The sequence below is a fragment of the Scyliorhinus torazame genome, chromosome 4 (genome assembly GCF_047496885.1).
Source record: "Scyliorhinus torazame isolate Kashiwa2021f chromosome 4, sScyTor2.1, whole genome shotgun sequence".
NCBI classification, from domain to species: domain Eukaryota; kingdom Metazoa; phylum Chordata; class Chondrichthyes; order Carcharhiniformes; family Scyliorhinidae; genus Scyliorhinus; species Scyliorhinus torazame.
In genome coordinates, this window is record NC_092710.1 from 291,733,825 (window position 1) to 291,748,416 (window position 14,592).

Genomic DNA, 14,592 nt, shown 5'->3' on the forward strand with positions numbered 1-14,592 from the left:
CCAGAGAATCCCATCCCAGATCTTTTACACCGCTCAGCTGATGACTCAATCGGAAAGCTCTGCCCGGTGAGTAACTGAGCCATAAAGATGAGGAAAGTCCCGGGTTTAATCATGGAATTTGCTGATCTCAACCATGACAGATCCATGAGTGGCCGCTTAAGTGTCTCCTGACTTCAGGGTGGAAAGAAGAAAAAGATCAGCTGAGATCCCTTCTCCCAATTGTATCCAGTGACTCCTGTTGGAAAATGCAGGTGTCAGATGAGGATCAGCCAGCATTTACTCTTTTTTAAAAATTTCAAGCACCCAATTCTTTTTTTTCCAATTAAGGGGCAATTTAGCGTGGCCAATTCACCTACCCTGTACATCTTTGGATTGTGGTGGTGAGACCCACGCAGACATGGGGAGAATGTGTAAACTCAACATGGACAGTGACCTGGGGCTGGGATCGAACCCAGGTCCTCGGCGCCATGAGGCAGCAGTGCTAGCCATTATGGCACCATGCTGCACAGCCAGCATTTACTCTTGATAATTCTCAAGAAGGCAGTTTGCTACCTGAACAAAAGCTCTAATAATTTGCCATTCACTCCACCCACTTAGGGGCTGTTTAGCACAGGGATAAATCGCTGGCTTTGAAAGCAGACCAAGGCAGGCCAGCAGCACGGTTCAATTCCCGTAACAGCCTCCCCGAACAGGCGCAGGAATGTGGTGGCTAGGGGCGTTTCACAGTAACTTCATTGAAGCCTACTTGTGACAATAAGCGATTTTCATTTTCATTTCATTTCATTTCACCCCACTCACTAGTTGCTTCCTGAATCAGACTTTCTTCAACTGGAATTTCAAATCCAATGTCAAATGTTGCTTACTTTCCCAATTGGAACATAGCCCGCCTTTAAGCAATCTGAACCACACAGCCTCGGAAACCCTTGCCCAGGAGCAGATTTTTCAATGTCATTCTCAATTGCGTCCAAAATTCCAGCTAATCTAAAATGCACATCCCATCATCATTCCCTCGTGAACTGAATTTAGAATCCTCATCCAGGCCTTGCTGCTCACCCAACATCAGCAATCTTCTCCAGCCTTATGTATCTTGCTTTCAATTCTCCAGGCATTGATGCATCCCACCGTCTTCCCCCACTGTTGATAGCAAAGTGTTTTGCTGCCATGGCTCCCTGAAAGAAGCCCCTGTACTTCCATATGTTCCCTTACTTTAAGATGTTAAGGTAAAGTGCAGCCTAGATGACCATAGGCGGCTTTCCCCTTTGAGGGGGGAGAGCTGACTGGTGGTGATTTAACCTGAGGATCACCACATCTCAGGCGGGGGGGGCAAGGTTCTGAAGGCGGGGCCTTCATGAATAACCTACCTGAATACTCAGCTCTTCTCACAACCCTCCCCAGACAAACTCGACTAGCAGGTATCTCTCATTCACCCACAAAGTTCTCCAACTTGGGATGTTTTTCAATGTTAAAAATGGTAAATAAATGCACAAAGAAATCAATACTGAGATCATTCACCATCTCGGGTCATGCACACAAAGACTTCTTTCAGAAAATAATATTTTGAGATACAACAAATGAGTCATCTGGGACATGTTATCTGGTCAGTAGTTTGGGTCTGTGGTTCCCAACATTTTCCATTGCTGGGGTGAATCTTTTGTGGACTAATCAATATAGATTACATGCTATGCTCAAGTCAACAATTCCATCATGCAGGTGGATGATGAGGCTGGATGAATCTTGGGTCTTTTTTTCATCCCAGCATATTCCTGTGTTCTTACATTGAGTCAGGCCCCAGAGCCTGACGTTATGTACCAACATACATAAGATTATATCAAGAAATAGTGAAATATAATCACAGAGTTACTCACATGCCAATTACTTTAGGCGAGGTATTAACAACAGAATTATTATTACAATAGAAAACCTCAAACCAGCAAACCTCCTCTGCTCCCCTTCTGAAGGTGTTGACTGATGCTGGTTCACAATTTTCTCCTTCACCACTGGACCTAAATGATCATTCTATGCATGTGAGCATCAATGACAAGTGTTGGCAGGAGTTTTGTAAGTGGCCTTCACCAATCCTCTTCTCACTCATGCAACTTCCAACATGGGTCCGTATGCAGTATCTGGGGGGGGGGGGGGGGGACTCTATTTGATTTCATAGAATTATAGAATCCCTACAGTGCAGGAGGAGGCCATTCGGCCCATCGAGTCTGCACCGACCCTCTGAAAGACCACCCTACCTGGGCCCATGCCCTCACTCTAACCTCACCTAACCTTTTGGACACGACGGGCCAATTTAGCCAAGCTAATAGAAAAGAACGAGTGCCTGACTTTCATGTTAGTTTCAAAATCAAAGGAAGAAATTGCAATGCCAGTCACTGAAACTAGCCTCCTCTGCCATTCATAAGCTATGATTCACTTTCAATTGCTCTGCATGCTTATCAACGCCCAGAAGTCATTATATGAATGTGAAACACTTTGGGACATTCGAAGAGCTATGAGGGGAGCTCTGAGCAGCTGACACGACAATAACTACACTTGTAAGATTTAACTGAGGAACAAGCACAAAGGGAAATTCAGAGCCTGATAAAATATTATTCATCCAAGATTACAACACGAAAGTGAAGAGGACTTTCAGACGATGAGAAGGAAGTCCAGAACAGAGCTTTCGACAAATCACCGCCACTAAAATTCCTCGCATATTTGAAGCATTGTGAGAGGAGCTCTGTAAAATGTTTTAAGTCTCTCTGATCCCCTTACAGCCACCTGGATCACGAGGAGGAAGATGTGTGTGTGGTTTTTTTTTGTTCGCCTTATACAGACATGTAGAAGATTCACCCAAAATAAGCCTGGGTGACCCCCTGCCCGTTGCATCTTGAGTGATCCCATTGCCCTATGGTCAGCAAGGAAACTGCAGGCTTCTCCCCACTGTTACGCGTGTCGAATAGGCAAGCGCAGCATGTGTGGTAATCCACGCACTGTGCATGGCAAGGAGGAGCTGCCTCAGCCGTAATTACTGAGAAGCAAATGTTTATCTAACTTAACACGGCAGAAAGGGCAACCGGCAAGGGTGAAAGAGAAGGGGGGGGGGAAGGAGAGAGGGCGAACATGCCAGATCAGGAACAGTTGCCAGCAACACTATCAGTTTCTTTACAATGAGGAAAGGTATCAGTAACACAGAAGGTCGTAAATATTTAACATTGTGTTTGACTTGGCAAGCCTCGAGGGCTGAAAATAAAATGATCTATATAAATGACGCAACCCCCCCCCCCCCCTCCTCCCCTCCCCATCAGAAAAGAGAACCCACAGCATCGCCAATGAATGAAGAGTACCTTGCACCGAGAGCAAAAAATAAAAATCAACAGTTGTCAGGGGCCTGTCAAAACATGTCGCCCACAACTTCCAACAAAGCCCAGTAGGATTTTGACTTCATTAGCTAGAAGCAATTAGCACTATGAGCAGCACCCTAATTAATTTATTGCGTACAACTGGAATGTGATAAGGGTGGACCGATGCCAGTAACAAGTATTTGCAGTACACTGCCAAACCACACAGCGCAATACAACCTTGTGGCAATTACAGTGTTGTGCCTGTGATGAAAAACTACCCTGCTGCTCAATAAGTGAAGGAGTGCCAGAATTTCACTGTTTCCTCGCTGAAGCACTGGGGAACAGATCGGAGTGAATATTTTGGCACAACCGGTCTTCTGCATTCTATCAATGTAATTAATAAATTAGATAATCTAGGTCGCCAACCCGAAGAGGCTGATGGCAGCCACTTTCGACCTGACTGAAATAACAGCAACATGTGTTTCTGGTCACTGACAGTCCCACTGGTGCTTACACTGCTGATGTAAATGATCAACGTGACAATTAAAATAAATGTGCAAATTTGCCAAGAATTTCCCTGCTCCAAACAAATTAAGAGTGAAGCTGCCAAACATGGATTTGTCTGCGGGATAACAGGATGGGGCAGCTTTGGAGGTGAGGACAATAGTGCCCTTCTGTAAAACCAGTCTCGGCGCGATTACAGCTCTGTCTCCATGAGAGTGGCCCTCACGATTCTCAAGTGACAAGGATCATCTTCAGTCTTACATGAAGCCCCGGTGACCGGCCGAATTTGTAACTTGCCGCTGCTCACTGATCACTCTCACTGCCAAGAGGCCAAGGAGCACTCCAATCATTTTGGGTTGAGATGTGAACACAGCAGCAATGTGGCTCCACAGGTATAAATCAAGCAGCTGCCATGTTGACTTGGTTGTTACGGTAGTTCGTGTAAGGTGGCAGGTGGTGTGGGGTTGTAGGTGGTGTGGGGTGGCAGGTAGGCTGGGATGGCAGGTGGTGAGTGGTGGCAGGTGGTGTGTGGTGGCAGGTGGTATGTGGTGGCAGGTGGTGTGTGGTGGCAGGTGGTGTGTGGTGGCAGGTAGTCTGGGGTGGCAGGTGGTGAGTGGTGGCAGGTAGTCTGGGATGGCAGGTAGTTTGGGGTGGCAGGTAGCCTGGGGTGGCGGGTAGCCTGGGGTCACAGGTAGTCTGTGGTGGCAGGTAGCCTGGGGTGTTGGGTAGGCTGGGGTGACAGGTAGTCTGGGATGGCAGGTGGTGTGGGGTGGCAGGAAGTCTGGGGTGATAGGTAGTCTGAGGTTATAGGTAGTCAGGGGTCACAAGTAGTCTGGGATGGCAGGTGGCATGAGGTGGCACATAATTTTGAGTGACAGGTAATGTAGGTAGGCAGTTAGTGTAGGGTGGCAGGTAGTGTAGAGTAGCAAATGCTGTGAGGTGGCAGGTGGTGTGGGGTGGCAGGTGGTGTGGGGTGGCAGATTGGGGTTGGTGGAGAGTTAGCCAGGGTTACTATTCCTGAAGGCTTATCCAGTGAACTTGTGGGAGGGGAACATAGTGGAATGTGAAGCCAGGAGAGTCAGGTTGTACTGAGAGGCAAACAGATATGATGAATGGATGTGGGGTGGATCAAAGATACTGCAGAAATAATTCGCCTTTAGTGATATCAGGCTTTTCTACAACAAGTAAAGTTCCTGCATGTTATTTAGAGCTACAGCCACATTTTTCTCTTTTAAAAAAAAAGGAAGGCATTGTAGCACAGTGGTTAGCACTGTTACCTCGCAGCGCCAGAGACCCAGGTTCGATTCCGACCTTGGGTAACTATGTGGAGTTTGCACCTTCTCCCCATGTCTGCATGGGTTTGCTCCGGTTTCCTCCCACAGTCCAACAATGTGCAGATTAATGGATTGACCATGTTAAAATTGCCCTTTAGGGTGGTGTTTCCGGAATGGGGTGGCGGATTGGACCTAGGCCTTTCGAAAGGTTGGTGCACTTGATAGGCCAAATGGCCTCCTTCTGCACTGCCAGGATTTTATGATCCACCCCCGAAATACTTGATGCCTACATCGAGTGTTGGCAAGAAATCATTTTATTTCATCCACTCAGAATGTAAACACTCTCCCCCATTCTTTCAATATGGAAAACAGGTCCAATTTTGGCATACTAAACAAGGTGCATATTCAGACAGCATTCTACTGAACATTGCTGGGATAAGGTCTAAAATGCTTGATGAGGGAGAGGATGTAACCCTGAAACATTTGGATACAGCAGTGTAACTAGGATGAGGAAGAGGAGATTGGGTGAGAGATGGCGGTACATTGGTAATGTCATAGAACTAGTAATGCAGAGGACCACAATAATCCTCCACGGGTTCAAATCATAACCATGGCAGATATTAAAATCTGCAATTGGAACGCTAGTCTCAGTAATGGTGACCATGTAACTATCATTGATTGTTGTAAAAACCCATCTGCTTCGCGAATGTCCTTTAGGGAAGCAATTCTGCTGACCTTGCCTGGTCTGGCTTACATATGACACCCTCTGACATGGCCTAGATGCCATTCAGTTTAAGGGCAACAAATGCACATCCCATCCCAGAAAGGTATAAAAAAGGGAAAGTTTAACTATCGCTTTAACCTAAAGGGTGACTGTCTACTTGAATGGGTTGCCAAGAAGAATGGTTAAGGCCAGGGCCCTGCATGTGATTAAGAAATGGAATAATGGGGTGGCACATGGCACAGTGGTTAGTACTGGGACTACGGCGCTGAGAACCCGGGTTCGAAACTCGGCCCTGGGTCACTGTCCGTGTGGAGTTTGCACATTCTCGCCGTGTCTGCGTGGGTTTCACCCTCACATCCCAAAAGATGTGTGGGTTAGGTGGATTGCCCATGCTTCATTGCCCCTTAATAGGAAAAATAATAATAATTGGGTACTCTAAATTTATAAAAAAGGGCAGCACGGTGGTGCAGTGGGTTAGCCCTGTTGCCTCACAGCACCAAGGTCCCAGGTTCGATCCCGGCTCTGGGTCACTGTCCGTGTGGAGTTTGCACATTCTCCCCATGCTTGTGTGGGTTTCCCTCCCACAACCCAAAGATGTGCAGGGTAGGTGGATTGGCCACGCTAAATTGCCCCTTAATTGGAAAAAACGAATTGGGTACTCTAAATTTATTTTAAAATAAATAAATAAATGTATTAAAAAACGAAATGGCAAAATGTAGGGTGTCATGGTGGCACAGTGGTTAGCACTGCTGCCTCATGGCACTGAGGACCCAGGTTCGATCCCGGTCCTGGGTCACTGTCAGTATGGAGTTTGCATATTCTCCCCGTGTCTGCGTGGGTCTCACCCCAGATGTGCAGGGTAGGTGGATTGGCCACGCTAAATTGCCCCTTAATGAGGAAAATAAATAATTGGGTACTCTAAATTTATGTTTTTAAAACAAGAATTGGAACAATGTGAAGACAACAGGATTGCAGTTCTAGAAAGGGCTGCAGCATCAAAGCTAATCGTGTGATGTATTGGTGGGTAATCCTCTTTTTATCCTTCAATGCAGACCAGAACTGTTCGCAAAAACTGGGGGAACTGGTGTAAAATGACAAGAAGATTAAACTGAAACAGAAGAAGGTCAACTAGGCCATCGTTGGGAGACATACAAAAAAAACAATTGCCTCTAGAGACACGCATGTATTGTCATAGTGTTTCTCTGTTAGTAATAATTATAACAATTAATGCAATTCTGAAGTGATGCCATAATACCTCCAATATTATAACTTTAGAAATACATCCTGAACGTTAAATAAAATACTTCCTTCGATAATGTGTAAATCCTTCTCCAAATAAATGTTAGCCAGTCTTTCTGCCAAGCCAAGTTTTGAGGGAGAGATCAATGTTAAATAAACTGCCCTCATTGAATGATGTGCGGACAGCAGCTCCGTACTCCCATAAGCTCTTCAAACAGGCATTTCTGTCAAACACAAAATCCTGGATTGTGGGAGTAACGGGAATGGTGAAATGTCGGGCATTTCTCAGGCAGTGTTCTCACTCTGCATAAAAAGAGTTGGGAGTTGCGACAACATGAACTCTCCCAAAGAAAACTATCATCTGGGGCTGGCTTAGCACTCTGGGCTAAATCGCTGGCTTTTAAAGCAGACCAAGCAGGCCAGCAGCAGGGTTCAATTCCCATACCAGCCTCCCCGAACAGGCGCCGGCATGTGGTGACTAGGGGCTTTTCACAGTAACTTCATTGAAGCCTACTTGTGACAATAAGCGATTTTCATTTCATTTCATCTCCAGTGTTATCCAGAGATTAACAAACGGGGGGGAGGTGGCTTTGAATGCTCATTTAACCAGCAGAGAGTGAGCCCATACTGAGCTGAGTTGTCCCTGATCATCTCCCCTGCTGAAAGTCTCTGCCTGGGGGGGGGGGGGAGGCATTGGGAGAGGGCAAGATTGGCTTCAGCAATAATGGGGTCCTTTGGAGGAACCATTTTCTGGCCAAGTCACTGGGCCCAGGTCGCTGAGGGCTCTTTATGAACAACCTTCTACCTCAATGCGGGGGGAAATGGAGAAAAGCGGCTGGGAGTTTGGGGTGATGCTGGTACACATGAGAAGTCCTGTGTCCTGCTCACGGTCCACCTGAATGAAATTCAAGCCAAAAAAGCCAGCTACTCTCGACTTTCTGACCGCCTGACCTCGAATACAGAATAACCCAGATTCGCCCCCAACTTCCAAATGGTTAAACCGATTGATCAAAGTGCGACTCAAGAGAGTCAGACAGAGAGAGAGGGAGAAAAAGTTTGTCTTTACCGGGGAGCCTGTTCACTGGAGAGTGCTGGCCGGCGTCTCCCGCGCTGGTGCTGCCAAAGGATCGGCTTGTGGTTCTAAACAAAACAAATGTACAATAAGTAACTATTCAAGTACTCCGCACTGCCAAAGAGACTTCAGCCCGTGTCTCAGGCTGGCCGGGTGGGTGATACTCACTTCCTAAATACGCTGGTCTAAATGATCATTGCTCAACCCCCTTATAGCAAAAAGGGACCTGGTCATTTTCCCCAGCTGGAATTCTCTCAGGTTAACAGGATCTCCGAGGAGGGTCCACACTCCCTTTCCCACCCCTTCTCCTATTTCAAAACCCAACTCCGAGAGATATCTCTCCACTCCTTGTTAGTCCATTTTTTTGCTGTTGAAAAATCCCATTGCAAAACTGTAAGGATGGATAAACAGGAAAACGCGCGGGAGTGGGAAATGCAAGCAGGAGATGTTGGGAATTTCACGGGGCAGGTCAGACTGAAATTGACCAGCAGCGCAACAGCACAAGGCAATGGGAGCCTCTCATCTGACTGGATACAGTCACTGCTTTCACCTCTGGGAATTAGAAAGCGGGGATTCCAGCTTCTGTAAATGTTTTTTTTATATGAAACACACAGGGACAGCAGGAGGTGAAGGTGCCTCTCACTTTTAAACTTAACTCCACCAGAGGCGTTAGAATGAACAAGGTGCAGAGAACTTCTATCTGTGTCTCAAGTCTTGTTAAGTGAACCTCTAACGCGATCAGTTTGTTTCTCGCCCGTAAAAGCAATATAATCGGCACAGCCATTCGGCCCCTCCTGCCCTGTTGTCGGCCTTTTGAAAGAGCTGCCGTCAGTCTCGCTCATTACCGGAGAGAAATGTTGGCAGCAGGGAATATTGCGAATGGGGAAAGGGTGGATTGAGTCCCCCCCCCCCCCCTTCGATGATGGTAAAATTCCCCCGGCTGCACTCGTCCAATTTGCTGCTTACAGTGCAAGTCCCAGCCGCCACATATCTTCAGACAGTGCGCATTGGGGAAGGTGGGTTGAAGCAGTTCGTTCTGTGGGGAAAGCGTGTTGCAGTCTCTCCTACCTGAGCTCTCAGGGGGCTGCCGCAGTGCTCTGTGAACCCCGCCGGGTGAGATCGCTGTCACCAAGACTCCCAGCCATATAATTCACACCTGCGAAGTGCAAGATTTGCATGAAATCAGAATCTCATTACCTAGGAAAATAACCAAGGAGTCCTGAGCTCCTCTCCCTCCTCCCTCCCTCCTTCCCACCTCTCACCCTCCCTCCCCTACTCCATCCCACCTCTCTCCCTCCCCCCACCATGCCTCCTCCCTCCCTCCATCCCACCTATATCCCTCCCTCCCTCCCCCACCATCCCTCCTTCCCACCTCTCTCCCACCCCCACTCCATCCCACCTCTCCCCACACTCCATCCCACCTCTCTCCCTCCCTCCCCCCCCCCCACTCCATCCCATCTCTCCCTCCCTCCCCCACTCCATCCCACCTCTCACCCTCCCTCCCCCACTCCATCCCACCTCTCCCTCCCTCCCCCACTCCAGCCCACCTCTCTCTCCCCCAGGCTCCATTCCACACGCAGAGGCCGAGTTGGATCGAATTGTTGGTTTTAAGGTACATCCCCGGGGAGTTGAATGTTTTACCTGGTGCCCGGGTGTAATAATGAGCCTCTATCACCTCCCCGGGGCCCCGGCCACTCCCACTGAAGATGGGCTGAAAGGTATTCGAGCTCTTGCCTGGCGATGGAAGCTCACTGTCCTTGTTGCTTTATTCCCATCACCATTCAGGGGACATTCCCCTTTCAACAGGGGCTCTGTCACTTTTTAACCTCCTCTCTCCCACCCGTGAGCCTCAGGCAATTTCCTCCACCATCTTTGCACGCAGCTCCCGAAGAGGAAAGGGAGCTTTCACTTCCACATTCACCCCCCACCCCCAAGTCAGATTCAGCAAAGCCAGCCCCTCTCCAGTCCAGGGGGGACAGGCAGTCATACTGAACCCGATGGTAACTGCTTTGACTTCTCCTCAGGGTTATTACCCCCGGGTGGGTGCCCGCAGCAGTTTGGGAGGGGGAATCCACGCCACATTCTCCCAGCGGGGTCATGCTCACTCCAGGCAGGCGTGGGCGCCTGGCACAGAATCCCGATTCAGCGCTCCTTTCCCCGGGAGGGATTTGGTGGCCGGCACAGCGCTGCAGTTTGTGGGGGAAGCTCTGCATCGCATCCACTTGGGACAGGCTGGCTTCCTCGCTGATAAGTTTACGTCCTCTCAGCCATCCATTTCCCCCATCTCTGAACTGAACTGAACCCCGGGTGAGTTCAACTGCAAAATAAACACTCACAGCAAAACTCCGCGCTGTAAGAAGGTACAGGGGTGTACAGGCAGACTTATTGCAAAGTGGCACTAAGTTCCTTCTGCCACTCTCGTCAGGGCAAGGCAGCCCCCCCCCCTCCCCCCAAGGGAGCAGGAGATACCAGCTTTGGGGGGGGGGGGGAGTCAATCGTCCCCAGCGTTAGGAAGGTTGGCCATGCTTAGTGCCAGGGATGTGCAGGTTAGGCTCCAGGGATAGGGAGGTGGGCAAGGTGAGTGCACCGAGGTCGGGTCAGTGCAAGACTTGATGGGCCGAATGGCCTCCTTCTGCACTGGTGGGGATTGCAGGATGACGCTTTCTTTCAAGAAAACGTATTTGAAATGGAGAGATTTCAAGGTGCAGAAAGAAAACCGTCTGGAGAGGAGATTTGTTTACATTTGTGTCATAGGGATGACAGTAAGAATACATCAAATAATATCCAATCTGAGACAGGCTAGATTTGCAACATCTTCAACGTGCCCGGAGAAACGTAACCCATCCACCACACATACACACACAAACAGCTATAAAGAATGCCAATATGATGAACATCACCAACTCGAGTTTCCAAGCTATTGAATCTTAGCGAGGAGCTGACAGGTGAAACTTTAAAAAAATATAATATATATTTTTTTTAAATGCCCCATCACTTGAGACCAGCGTCTGAGATATCTCCGTCCCCTGTTGGGTGCAAACTCCAGAATGAGAAGCGTTTACTCGTTTCAAAAGCAAATCAGCAAACAGAAGTTGAGAAAGTGCGGTAACTTCAGCTTACAGTTCGGAGTGCTTCAGAACGAACGGCGCAGCGACCGACCCCCGCTCCACCAGAAACCGCCTTTCAATCCTGTGCAAACGGGGTTCCCAGTTCCGGGAAAAGGTTGTCCTCTTTACACAGAATAACTCCACAGATCCGTTCACTACACTTCTACTTTCTAGGCCTTCACTGGGACACACACACACACGCCAATTTCCTCTCAATTGCCAGCAATTCCCATATTCTCAGACCAGCCGGCTCTCACCTCTGGCTTCCCTGCAATGAGAAAGTTGTATTTTATGCCCGATAATCGGTCACCCCCACTCATTGCATTTCGCTTTCGAAATGTTCTTAGAAAGACGGCGCTGCTGTTTTTCCCCCTTTAACTAACATTGTGCAAGATAGTTTCCTACACCTCCGCGGCCCTGCTACATCTTGTGCAACGAGCAGGAAATTGTGTTTTTTTTTCTTCTATTTTTTGTTTTTTGTTTTTTTAAAAAGCACACGAACAAATATTTCGCCAACTTCCAATGTCATAAAGCTCACTCTGCACTTCTCCCAGCGGCAGTTCAAACAACTTTTCACTCTTCAGTGGATTCTTTCCAAACCAAAATCAAATAAATGCGTCCCTTTTTTTTGTCTTCCCTCGCGGAGATCTCTAGATTCAATTAGCCAGCGCAGTCTGGGACAAGATCTGAATGATATTAAATGAGAATGGACCCACCTCGGACATGGAGAGGGCTGAAGGGGAGGTGAGCTGGGATCCAAGGGTTTTCTCTGTGTGTGTGTGTGTGATTGATGAGTCTAGGGGCCGGTGTTTCCAGAGGTGAATTGCAGGTTGTTTGAGCTGCTATCACTGTACCTTTTTCCTTCGGGAAGGAGAGAGAGAGAATCTTGAATATTTCATGAGTTGGCTGCACATCTACATTCGCCAAGTGTTTGGAGTTTGCCTGATCTTGGGTTTCACTCTCTGAGGCTTTGGATCAGGTGCTGAGAGACAGATCTGTGGTGGGGAGGGAGGGGGGGGGGGGGGGGGGGGGAGGGAGAGGGGGGTTGTAGATGGGGGAGGGGATTGGGGTGGTGGGGAGGGGGGGGGGGAGCACCTGTTAGCTAACTCTCGGAGTAACAGTGAAATTCCTCACAAAAAACACCCAAATTTAGCAACTGAAAAAGTCCTTCTGGTTGACTCTGTAAGAGCGATGGTTATCCAGTTAACTGGATAGGGAGAGAGATAGTTATCCAGTTACTGGACAGGGAGAGTGAAAATTATCCAGTTAGCTGGGTAGGGAGAGAGATAGTTATCCGGTTAATTGGATAGGGAGATAAATAGATATCCAGTTAACTGGACAGGGAAAGTGATAGTTATCCAGTTAGCTGGATAGGGAGAGAGATAGTTATCCAGATAACTGGATAGGGAGAGAGATAGTTATCCAGTTAGCTGGATAGGGAGAGGGATAGTTATCCAGTTAACTGGATAGGGAGAGTGATATTTACTTGGGTATCTGGGTATGGAGAGTGACAGTTATACAGTTACCTGGCTGGGGAGAGTTATAGTTATAAAGTTAACTGGATAGGGAGAGAGATAGTTATCCAGATAACTGATTAGGGAGAGTGTTAGTTATCCAGTTAACTGGATAGGGAGAGGTATAGGTATCCAATTAACTGGATAGGGAGAGTGATAGTTATACAGTTAACTGGTTAGGAAGAGTTATAGGTGTCCAATTAACTGGATAGGGAGAGGATAGTTATCCAGTTAACTGGATAGGGAGAGTGACAGTTATCCAGTTAACTGGATGGGAAGAGTATTGGAAACAATGGCTTACTCTGCAAACAGCAAGTGAAAGTTCATTCATTTTTGGGGGAAATTTCCAAATGGGATCAGGCACCTGGATGTCACTGTGTCTGCCGCAATACTGCCCATTTTTAGCAACACAAATGTGAACCTTGCAGTAACTGTCTTGAGTCAGATGTCAATCAGGGAGTGTGATACTTATCCAGTTAACAGGATAGGGAGAGAGATAGTTATCCAGTTAGCTGGATAGGGAGAGAGATAGTTGGATAGGAGAGTGACAGTTATCCAGCTAACTGGATAGGGAAAGTGATTGTTATGCAGGTAACTGGATAGGAACAGTGATAGTTATCCAGTAAACTGGTTAGGGAGAGAGACAGTTATCCAGTTAGCTGGATAGGGAGAGAGATAGTTGGATAGGAGAGTGACAGTTATCCAGCTAACTGGATAGGGAGAGTGATAGTTATCCAGTTAACTGGATAGGGAGAGTGATAGTTATCCAGTTAACTGGATAGGGAGAAAGATAGTTATCCAGTTAACTGGATAGAGAGAGAGATAGTGCGCCAGTTAACTGGATAGGGAGAACATAGAACATACAGTGCAGAATGAGGCCTTTCGGCCCATCGAGTCTGCACTGACCCACTTAAGCCCTCACTTCCACCCTATCCCCGTAACCCAATAACTCCATCTAACCTCTTTGGTCACTAAGGGCAATTTAGCGTGGCCAATCCATCTAACCTGCACGTCTTTGGACTGTGGGAGGGAACTGGAGCACCCGGAGGAAACCCACGCAGACACGGGGAGGACGTGCAGACTCCGCACAGACAGTGACCCAAGCCGGGAATCAAACCTGGGACCCTGGCGATGTGAAGCCACAATGCTATCCACTTGTGCTACCATGCTGCCTAACTGACTATCCAGCTAATTGGATAGGGAGAGTGATAGTTATCCAGTTTACTGGATTGGGAGAGTGATAGTTATCCAGTTAACTGGATTGGGAGAGTGATAGTTATGGGAGAGTAATAGTTATCCAGTTAACTGGATGGGGAGAGTGATAGTTATCCGATTAACTGGATAGGGAGAGCGATAGTTATCCAGTTAACTGGATAGGGAGAATGATAGTTATCCAGTTAACTGGTCAGGGAGAGTGACAGTTATCCTGTTAAATGGATGGGGAGAGTGATAGTTATCCAGTTAACTGGATAGGGAGATTGATAGTTATACAGTTACCTGGATGGGGAGAGTGATAGTTATCCAGTTAACTCGATAAGGAGAGTTATTGGTATCCAGTTAACTGGATAACTATCACTCTCCCTATCCAGTACTGCCACTCTCCCTATCCAGTACTGCCACTCTCCCTATCCAGTTAACTGGACATGGAGAATGATAGTTATCCAGTTAACTGGATAGGGAGAACGATAGTTATCCAGTTAACTGGTCAGGGAGAGAGATAGTTATCCAGTTAAGTAGGCCAGGAGAGTGATAGTTAGGAGAGAGTTACTTATCCAGTTAACTGGATCGGGAGAGTGATAGTTATCCAGTTAACTGAATAGGGAGAAAGT

General features: G+C 47.6%; 1 protein-coding gene across 10 annotated transcripts in view; it reads right to left on the minus strand.

Annotated features, from left to right (window-relative positions):
- The window catches only part of LOC140410993 (PR domain zinc finger protein 1-like), a 121,168-nt gene extending 109,641 nt beyond the window's left edge, over window positions 1–11,527 (minus strand). For 4 of the 10 annotated variants that reach the window (XM_072499903.1, XM_072499905.1, XM_072499904.1 and 1 more), the window contains exons 1-2: window positions 9,211–9,344; window positions 8,137–8,210 (exon numbers count right to left, since the gene is read on the minus strand). The gene's annotated coding sequence lies outside the window, so the exon portion shown is untranslated. Of the gene's footprint in view, window positions 1–8,136; window positions 8,211–8,310; window positions 8,444–9,108; window positions 9,144–9,210; window positions 9,345–9,783; window positions 9,968–11,262; window positions 11,471–11,506 lie in introns of those variants that run through there. The other 6 variants (XM_072499900.1, XM_072499897.1, XM_072499898.1 and 3 more) reach the window with 6 other exon arrangements.
- Between the last annotated feature and the right edge of the window lie 3,065 nt (window positions 11,528–14,592).